The sequence below is a fragment of the Saccopteryx bilineata genome, chromosome 3 (genome assembly GCF_036850765.1).
Source record: "Saccopteryx bilineata isolate mSacBil1 chromosome 3, mSacBil1_pri_phased_curated, whole genome shotgun sequence".
Lineage (NCBI taxonomy): Eukaryota > Metazoa > Chordata > Mammalia > Chiroptera > Emballonuridae > Saccopteryx > Saccopteryx bilineata.
In genome coordinates this window covers 9,699,652-9,708,862 of record NC_089492.1, presented here as the reverse complement: position 1 = coordinate 9,708,862, position 9,211 = coordinate 9,699,652, and the positions used below count along the sequence as shown (strand labels likewise).

At 46.2% G+C, this 9,211-nt stretch overlaps 1 long non-coding RNA gene across 1 annotated transcript; it reads right to left on the bottom strand.

Annotated features, from left to right (window-relative positions):
- Positions 1-1,630: 1,630 nt before the first annotated feature.
- LOC136330302 (uncharacterized) lies at positions 1,631-8,706 on the bottom strand. Its single transcript, XR_010730271.1, has 3 exons — positions 8,613-8,706; positions 5,517-5,557; positions 1,631-1,787 (listed from the first exon to the last, which is right to left on the bottom strand). It is a non-coding gene; the product is annotated as an uncharacterized lncRNA (long non-coding RNA).
- Between the last annotated feature and the right edge of the window lie 505 nt (positions 8,707-9,211).

The window sequence follows — 9,211 nt, the reverse complement described above, 5'->3', positions numbered from 1 at the left end:
CCCCACCCTGCCAGGAAGCTCAGTCCTATAGCTTGGTGAAACTTCCGGATGAGCACTAGCCAGAAGTCACAGCACCTGGGTTCAAATCTTGGCCCTGACTTTCTATCTGTGAACAATGAGAAGTAAATACTATATAGTCAACCGCTCTGTGCCTCATCTGTTAAATAAGAGGGAAACACTGTTCACAAGTATGATAGTTCAATGTGTTTTACAGTTAGAATTGTTCCCAAAACCAGTTAGGCAGAGACAAATTTGCCTGTTTACTGTGGATAAAACTGGGTTGGAGACTATAGCTTAAGCAATTACCAAAATCAAGGTTTTCAATACCAATTCCTGAGGAATAGACAGCCCCGTGGAACCACCGGCTGCCCCATAACATGGAGCATGGAGGAGCCAAGTATGTATGAGTTTCCGTAACAAGCTACTCTGCAAAACGAACAAGCAGAGAAGCCCAGATGATATATACTGAATACCATCCCAGTTTCACGAACCCTCGACCAAACTCCCTCTTCCATGGAAAGAAATGCGAGCATAGAGACGGTCAAAGCTACTTCCGAGAGACCAGGACAAGAAGTCTATTTTTACGGACTCAGGCAGAAATGCCAGAAGGGGAAGAATACATTTCCTCCTACACAAAAAGACCATAAATGAGAAGACGGATATAGTCTGTTACAATGTCCAAGGCCAGGACACAAACAGTGCTTTGTCGGTGGATGTATCTAAGAGAGAAAGACACCAAGACGTCTGGCTCACTGTTGCATGAGGACAAGCAAAGTCATACACCCTAGCCAGTCTAGTCCCTGGTATGGCACAGGTACAAGGCCACAGAGGTTTGAAGACAAGTCGCTGTGGTCCATGGATGCTGATGTGAGTGACAGAGCTAGGAAGTCTGGAGTGTGAGAAAGAGATTGGAACGCAGACACACATTTTCAGCTTTTTCGGATTGTTTTACCAGCAGCAGTTGCCGATATTGACTACCCCTCTCTTGTGCCTCTTGTGCTTTGGCAGCGTGTAAGTGCACCGCATCTTAAAGTCCCTATTTACCTAATGGCCATGTTAGAGAACACTCAGTCAAAGGCATTATACAGACAGCAAAGCATTCCGGGGAGATTCATTATGCCGGGAGATCCAAGCATTGCGACTTCAGATATCGCCGAACATATGATTATTTTAATATCATTATCATTATGCTGCTGCTTAAATGAGATTTTGCTGCAGCTGGCTTTTTTCATTTGTTGTTTTTGGGTTGTAATAGAAAATAGTAGCTTCCAAGGACAAAAAAAAAAAATCAATATACACTGCTAAAAATACCTTGGTGCTATCCCAGCTTTCAATGTTGCCTGTCTTGGAAGGGAAGGGAAAGGAAGGGAAGGGAGAGGAATGGAAGGGGAGGGGAGGGGAGGGGAGAAAGGGGAGGGGAGGGGAGGGGAGGGGAGGGGAGGGGAAGGGAGGGGAAGGGAGGGGAAGGGAAGGGAAGGGAAGGGAAGGGAAGGGAAAGAAAGGATGGTGGGCACAGACTTGCAGGCTTTGGCATTTAAGATTCTATTTGATGACTTCCGATCGATGCCCCAGAAATATCCACAGCCTCTCTCAGAAGGAAGGCCCGCCAACTTGTTTTTCAGTAGCACAGAGCCCATCCTGGGAACTGGACTTCTGGGGTTCTCCTCTGCATTTCTCCGTGTCAGCTTCCCACTTGCAGATTCTCGCTAACGAGGCCAGGTGTGGTGAAGTGCCCCGGAATGGGCATGTGCGACATGTGTTTTGGGAACTGGCGAGACTCAGTGCTCCTGAAAGCAAGATTTCAGAAATTAGGGGAGTCTGGGAGTAATGCCCAGAAGCACAAGCAAAAAAAACAAACTCTTTTTCTTGGTCTCCATCGAGGCAATGAGAAGGACCCTTTCTTGCTGGGACTGGGCCAAGCTGTTCTCTGTCTTGTGACATTTTTTCAAACTGGAGAAAATGTTTTCTGGTAAACAGCCTTTCACTACTGTGATGGGAAAAACTGGAAGTTCATAGGGGTCGGTATAACATTTTCTGTGATTTTGTTAACCCAGTTATGCCGTGTGTTCCATTACTGGAACGGTAGTGACGTGGGAGTTACTTCTATCCTACCGCTCAAGGTCATTGCCGAGGTCTGATTTTTCACACACGTCTGCCTCCTGAGGGTCCATGTAATCATGTGGTGCCGGAGTTAGTCACCACTGCAGGCACTGGCATGCCGGGAGCTTGTCAAAAAGTGATGTGAATCTTCATAAATTTTTGGAAGAACTGGATTTCAAAAATTTCAACCTCTAGTATAAATGGGTTAAATAAAAGCATTTGCTAAGACCCTTCCCGTGAGGTGCCCAGTATTATATGAGTCCCTGTGGGGAATGTAAAATTCAAACTCTCACTCCCTTACAATCAACCCACTCAGCATGCTGATAGTCAACATCAAAGCACGAGCCTTGGGTGAGTTTGTGGCAGGAATTCAAAGGAGTATCAGCCATAGAGACCAATTCCATGGACTTCTGGGAGGAGGTGGTGGATGAATGGGTCGTTAAAGATAAGGAGGATTCGAATAAAGTGAGGACCGACATGTGAGGCTTGTTGACAATACCCAGTCCAGGGTTTTTCCAGAGAATGTGAGCAGGCTAGGGGCTGGACTTTTTCAACCAATATTCTTAACGCTACCTTTGTAGCAGGTATATAGAATTCAAAGGTTCTAAGTATTGGAGTATAAATGTAAACAAACAAAAATGATTATGTAAACAGCCCACCACATGGCACACAATACCTGATGGTTTCTGATTTGATGCTTTAAGCTGCATGGACAGGTGCTGACATGGTAGGACAATTAAGGAGTCTAGATCTTTCTTGGGAGAATAGAAGGGACTGGAGATGGGCAGAGAGACCAAATAAGAAGCTATTGTAACAGCTTATGTGACATAGAAAGGTGTCACCTAGGGTCGGGGCAGTAGATAAGAAAATTGCTCAGAGGAGGGGTTCAATATGGCACGATCTCCTCTGGTATTTTATGCCAACATGTCCAGGAATAATTCAGAGTTCGCAGTCTCCCCGTCATGAAACGACCAGCACTAGGCTCCCCATATATTAAAGCATTCCAACCTTTCTTTACTTCTGAGGACAGCAGTTTTCCCAGAGTCCCAGTTGGGACAGAGGCTTATAAATAAGCCACTTTTGTTCACCGAGCTAGACTGTGGTTCGCGATGCCATACTGACTCAGGTGCTGCCGAGCGAGGTGGATTGTTAGTCTGAAGGTCTCCGAGGAGAGGAGAAGAGCGCTGCTCTGCCCCTCAAGTCAGAGCAGGCAAAACCGAGGAGGCAGCTGCTGTTCCGGCTCCTTGAAGGACCCCGGTGTATTCATCAAATGCCTCATCAAGGGTTTTATTAGTGACAAAGGGATTCTCTTCTCTCTAATTGTACATACTTTGGAGCCTAGGAAACTGCCTATTTTACAGGTAAATAAACCACCAGAGGCCCTCCTTCCCTGCAAATGAATATAGGACTGGTTTGTTGTTGTTGTTTTAAGTCATAAACTTACTTGGAGGGGGAAAACAATAACAATAGCACGGCTAGTGTCAACGGAGCTTTTATCCCATTCTAGAGTACTTACCATTTGCTGTGTGCATCAAAAACTTCTGAATTAGTCATTTAGTTAACAATGTATGGAAGACCTATTATGTGCCCCTCTGTGATGGGCAACTTAAATAAGAATAAGAGACTAGCCTTCATGAAGGAAAGACGAACATGCCATCTTAAAGTAGAAGCTCAGGAACAAATGCCAAAACAGACTTCTCCAGTGGAAGATTGACAAGTGCTTGATCATACCAGAGCCTGTCCACATCACCCACATTGCCCGCCCTCTGTTGACCTCCTGGCAACCCGCCAGGAAAAGTGCAGACCTTGACCCCCCTGCCCTGCTGTCCAAGTCAGGACCTTGCTTCCTTCTCTGGAATCTCTGTCCCTTTTTGGTGGAGCACTTCTGGTTCCCTCTCATTAACACCAACCTCTCCCTTTCCCTCTTCCCTCCCACCACCCCACCCTGTCAGGGAGCTCCATAGTACAGCTTGGTGAAATCAGAGCATGAGCTCTGGCTAAGGGTTATAGTACCTGGGTTCAAATCTCCACTCTGCCTTTTCTATTTGTGTGACCTTGAGAAAGATCTTTAACATCTTTGAGCCTCGTTAATAAAATAAGTAAACAGTGGTTCACAAGCTAGTATGACAAATGAATGTTTTTAGATAGATGAAATACAAATATATGTACTAACATAGATATACCGTATGTCTGTGCATGCATACATCAATATCTGCAAATACACACATATCTAACTATATATATATATATAGTTGATGACAGAAATCTCAATTGGTAATTATCATTTGCCTCTTTATAATTCTGCTTCTTATCACAAAATTACAAGCTCCAACAGGAAAGAAAATTTGTCTTCTTGTCCCGTCCACAATGCCTAAAACAGTGGTTGGAACATAGTAGGTACTCAATAAATATTTTTTCAAGGACAGATGGATAAATTACAGATGTTTGATAAATACTAGTTTCTTTCTGAGCTTCAAGCAGATACTGGCGATGTTTTGCTTCTGTTCCCCCACTGTGACGTATTGGAGGGAAGTCGCACACTCATGCTAATTTAACAAATTGATTTTCTATTTTTCCCCTTTTTTCTTTCTTCTTCTTCTTCTTTTTTTTACAGAGACAGAGAGAGTCAGAGAGAGGGATAGACAGGGACAGACAGACAGGAATGGAGAGAGAAGAGAAGTATCAATCATTAGTTTTTCGTTGCGACACCTTAGTTGTTCACTGATAGCTTTCTCATATGTACCTTGACCTTGGGGCTACATTAGACCAAGTAACCCCTTGCTCGAGCCAGCGACCTTGGGTCCAAGCTGGTGAGCTTTGCTCAAACCAGCTCAAGCTGGCAACCTCAGGGTCTCGAACCTGGGTCCTTCGCATCCCAGTCCGATGCTCTATCCACTGCGCCACTGCCTGGTCAGGCACAAATTGATTTTCAATCTTAGCCAGGCACTAAGTGTCTCTTGACAACTCTTGAATACATGTCTATTTGACTTCCTTTCTTTTCCCCAAAACTGCTATTTCTAACCGTCACCTTTTCCCTGGGTTCTTCCGTCCATCAGTATACCCTCCCTCCACTCATCTGCAGAGGAATCTAAGCTCCCTGTGACTTCCTTCAGCCTTCCCTTTCCCTCCTGGCTCTCCTGGCTTTCAGTGGACTGGGTCTGAACTACTCCACCAGCTTTCCTAGAATTGCTTGAACCAATTCCTGTAACAAGTCAGCATAGATTGAAATGAAAACACCCTCTGCTAATCTCCACTGGAATTCCTCAAGGGCATTGACTGCTGTCAGCTACACATACATGAAGGGAAACAAAGGTAAACTGAGAGAAAGTTGGAATGAGTGGTAGTTCTTTAAGGATTTACATGAAACACAGAGGTGAGCAAGAACCAAGGCACAAGGATCTAAAAAATGTTCTTACCTCAGAAGGCTGTCGTTCTTACAGCACGTCACTCCTGGGACCTGGAAGAAACAAAACACAACTCTCAGATGAAAATACTGTCTTAGACGTGCAATCCCATTAAAATGATGTTCATACACCAGTGAACCACCATGACACTCCTTTCATGATTGAGACGTTTTTATCCTCATTTTGTAAATGAGGGAACAGAGGCTCAGAGAATGGAAATGACTTGCCCAAGGTTACAACCTTCAAGACTTACATATGGCAGCAACTGGACTCCAGACCTTCTTACTCCAAATCCCAGACTCTCTCCATTGCACCACTCTGACAACTATTGACCTCAGCCCGGGTCACAGAGCCACAGTCCCCTCTTTGATGTTCCAGTAATCGCCCTATTTCTTCCTTCCACGACCAGATCTCTAAATGGCTACGATACCACATGTCTAGTGTGATGGTTACACACTGTCTCAGGAACTAGATTGTTTGCTTTCATAACCTCTCTATAGCACTCACTAGCTGCACAATTTCCTTAAGCTAGTTGTTCCTTGTCTGTAAAATGGGGATAATAATATCCTCCTATCTACACTTATCTGAGAACAAAATGAATGAATAAAAGTGAAGCACTTAGAACAGTGCTTTATTCACAAAGGAGTCCACAGGTGTGAATTATTCTTATGTAACCAAGGAAGCTGTGGTTTCCTGCTTCTATGCAACATCGTGGTTCACTTTGAACAGCAGGTGCTCAGATATACATTATCAAGAACCTTCTTAGTGCCACCTTTTAAATCCCTGGCTCTACCCTGATGTGCCTTGACTTATTTTTAAAGTATTGATGCAATTCCTTCATTATGTTTTGGCCACTACCAAGGAATGCCTGAGTAGCTCACCTTTGCCCCTTATCAACCTTTCCCCTATCTTTGCACTCAGTTACAATCAAGGGAAGTATGGCAGGAAGAACTTCTAGGAATGGCCCCCAAGATCTCATCCTTCATCCCTAGAGCTTGTGAAGTACACCTATAATTGTGTCGTGTTATAGTTAACCTTAAAGGGAACGGTATCTAGGTAGGAAGTCTTAAGCAAATCACATGAGCCTTTATCTTTTTTATTTTTTTTATTGGTTTTAGAGAGAGAGAAAGGAAGGGAGAGAGAGAGAGAGGGAGGGAGGAAAGAGGTGAGGAACATCAACTCATGGTAGCTTTACTTTAGTTGTTCATTGCTTACTTCTTATAAGGGGAAGGGGGGGGGCTCCAGCCAAGTCAGCGACCCTTGCTCAAGCCAATATCCTTTGGGCTCAAGCCAGTGACCTTGGGATCATGTAAATGATCCGTGCTCAAGCCAGCAAGCCCACACTCAAGCTGGTAAGCCTGTGCTGAAGCCAACAAGCCCATGATCAAGCCAGTGCTCTCAGGGTTTCTAACCAGGGACCCTAGCATTCCAGTTTGATACTCTATCCACTATGCCACCACCGGTCAGGCTCATGTGAGCCTTTAAAAAAAGAAAGCATTTTTTTAGCAGGTTGCAGGAGAGAAAGTCAGAAGGATTCCAAGTGTGAGAAGGAATTGACATGCTTCTGTCCTTTGAAGGTGGAGGGGGCCACATGAAAAGAAATGCGGGCAGCTTTTAAGAGCAAACAACAATTCCTGGCTGACAGCCAGCAAGGAAACGGGGACCCCCATCACACACCTGCGAGGAACTGAATTCTGCCAACACCTGACTGAGCTTGAAAGCAGGCTCCCTCTCCCCAAGCCTTCAGAAAAGAGTCCAGCTGGCCCAAACCTGCATTTTAGATCTGTGATAGCATGAGCAGAGCCCGCTTGGCCTGCCCACAACTCCTGACCTTGCACTGCAGATAATAAATGAGTGTTGCGTTAAATGCTCAGCCTATGACAACTTGTTTGGGCAGAGTGAGAGAACTGACACAGTCAGGAATCTGCCAGTTTATTCTTCGGGAAAATATTTGTGCTGCTGGAAGGCAGGTTAAATCCAAAGTTCTTTCCCTACCACGTCGAAGCGCAAAATCTTGACTCTGAAACCGATGCCTCCATTGACTGTCTGACAATCGGGGACGGGGAGGAAAGACAGGAAGAAGTGTCAGACACAAAGACACAGGATAATCAAGACCTCCAGGTCGAGTTTTGACGCCATGGCTATGAACGACTCTTACTGATGTATGACACTGGTAGAAATACTTTTGATGTATATGTTGGGCACACGAGTTAATGGAGGAAGGTGTGAGGGGCATAAACTCAGGGAGTCAGATGTGTCTTACTAGCACAGACCATCTGTGTCACCGCCGATAGACCACAGGGCCTGTCCAAGCCTCACTTTTCATGTCTGTGAAACGGGGAGAGTAACACCACCAGTTTGAATGGTCTATTGTGAGGCTTAAAGGAGAGCGTGTCTTATGAAGCCTTTCTTCAACACCTGGCACCGATTAAGTGCTAAATAAATGGTTATGGTTTTATAATTATTCATGTACTCATTCAAGAAGTATGTATTAATCATTCACTCAGTGCCAGGCATTGCTAGGCAGTGTGAGAACACAAATATGAATAAGGAGCAGCCTCCGCCCTCAAACATCTCAGTGTAGCATGCCCATATGTCTTTGTTCCACTTATTCACATATGTGTGTGTGTGTGTGTGTGTGTGTGTGTGTGTGTGTGTTGGGGCCGCATGTGGTGTCAACACTGCCCTCCCTTGAAACCACCAAAGAACAAAGTACTCCATTCAAACCTAAGAGGGGTGAGGCTGCCGACCCTCCATCCATCTTGCTCCCGGGAACACTGACGATATAACTATTAAATCATTTCAGAGCGCCGGAGCTGGGAGGTCCCAGCCAGGCTGCCCTCACACCCGCCCCGTTCTGGCACGAAGACGAATGGTATGCCTCATACATGCCACAGGAAGCGGGCTCCCCACGCCAAACAATCTCACCCAGTCTCACCCTGGGACGGAGGGGAGGAAGCAAAGCGTGATCCATCAGCCCGGCCGCCTGGGAGTCCCAGAGCTCCGCGGAGCAGACCCATTAGCCGAAAGGGTAAATATTTACTCGGAGCTCATCTGAATAACCCCGACAGGGGACTGTTTTTTATCAGTAATAAAAAGCACTCCCACCTCAGCTTGGTCTCAGGGTCCTTTGTCTTTACATCTTCCCTGCCTTGAAGGGCTCAGACTTCCTGAGAGAGGCCAGAGGAGGGTGCCTCCTGGCCCGGAGCTGGGCGGGCGGCCGGCCGGGCGGGGGCCGTGGCCAGGAGCACAGAGGGAAACGCTCGGATGTTTTCTTTGCCCAAGTGGAGTCTGTGTGGCCCCAGCCTGGCTCCGAGTACACAGGTAGCCGAAATATTTGCCCTTGGGAGAGAAGGTGCAGAATGTTCTCTTAAAATGTTCCAACTGGTGAAATAAGAGATGTTAGATAAACAGCTTTCGAGGGACCCCATTTCCTGAGCTATGCTTTGATCACATGACAACAGCCCCAGTGAAAACACTTTTTGTTATCCCTTCAAGGGAGACTTTCGGGAAGAAAGGCTGGCCCGGGTCACAGAGGTGAGGACCAGGGGCCATGGAGGCCGGAGTGTGGCGGCCGGTGGGTGGGGTCTGGGGCAGGCCTGGGGGACAGGCCCTCACCTCCTCCGGCCCTCCTTGCCCTTTCTACATCCCTCCCCCTCCTCCTTCTGGAAGCTGGACTGAATGGGCTAGGAAGAGTTCAGATCGTA